The sequence below is a fragment of the Eutrema salsugineum genome, unplaced genomic scaffold (assembly GCF_000478725.1).
Source record: "Eutrema salsugineum unplaced genomic scaffold, Eutsalg1_0 scaffold_8, whole genome shotgun sequence".
NCBI classification, from domain to species: domain Eukaryota; kingdom Viridiplantae; phylum Streptophyta; class Magnoliopsida; order Brassicales; family Brassicaceae; genus Eutrema; species Eutrema salsugineum.
In genome coordinates, this window is record NW_006256414.1 from 13,426,069 (window position 1) to 13,427,129 (window position 1,061).

Below are 1,061 nucleotides of genomic sequence, written 5' to 3' on the forward strand. Positions count from 1 at the left end.
TCGGCTCGGCAGCTAGACATCCTCTTGCCTTGTCACCTAGCCGTTAACTCGGCTCGGCAGCTAGGCATCCTCTTGCCTTGTCGCCTAGCCGTTAACTCGGCTCGGCAGCTAGGCATCCTCTTGCATAGTCGCCTAGCCATCATCTCGGCTCGTCGGCTAGGCGTCATCTTGGCTTGTTGCCTAGGCATCATCTTACCTCGTCCCCTAGGCATCCTCTTGCCTTGTCACCTAGCCGTTAACTCGGCTCAGCAGCTAGGCATCCTCTTGGCTTGTCGCCTAGCCGTTAACTCGGCTCGGCAGCTAGGCATCCTCTTGCATTGTCGCCTAGCCATCATCTCGGCTCGTTGGCTAGGCGTCATCTTGGCTTGTTGCCTAGGCATCATCTTACCTCGTCGCCTAGGCATCCTCTTGCCTTGTCACCTAGCCGTTAACTCGGCTAGGCAGCTAGGCATCCTCTTATATTATCGCCTAGCCATCATCTCGGCTCGTTGGCTAGGCGTCCTCCTGCCTCGTCGCCTAGGCATCCCCTTGCCTTGTCTCCTAGCCATCGTCTTGGCTCATCTTCTAGGCACTGTCTTGCCTTGTCGTCTATGCATCTTTTGACCTTGTTGGTTTGGCATCTCCTGACTTAATCCAGTAACAAGCCGTATCTAGATCACGTGCGTCGGCGTAACACTCTCTCCCGACAATATCTAACACGCCTCAGCATTGTATTTTCTGGAAAAGCTTTAGTATTAGTCTTTCTGCGCACCGCAGCACTATGGGCGTCTTACATTAAGAACGGCACAGTTTTCGCAAAACGCCTCGTCGCTTATTCGGCTTGGCACAGTTTTCGCAAAACGGTTCGTCGTTTATTCGGCTCGACGTTTTCACAAAAACACCTTGTCATTTAAAAAAAAAAAAAAAAACTCCGGGAAAAACAGTTCGCCTATCCCCGTTATCAAATCGCCTCGCTTACACTCTTTCCCAAGGATATCTCATCAAGCTGTGTGAACCGAGCCGTGCTTTGTCGTCACGGCTCGACAATTTCATAACAACGCCTCGTCGTTATCGTTGATGCG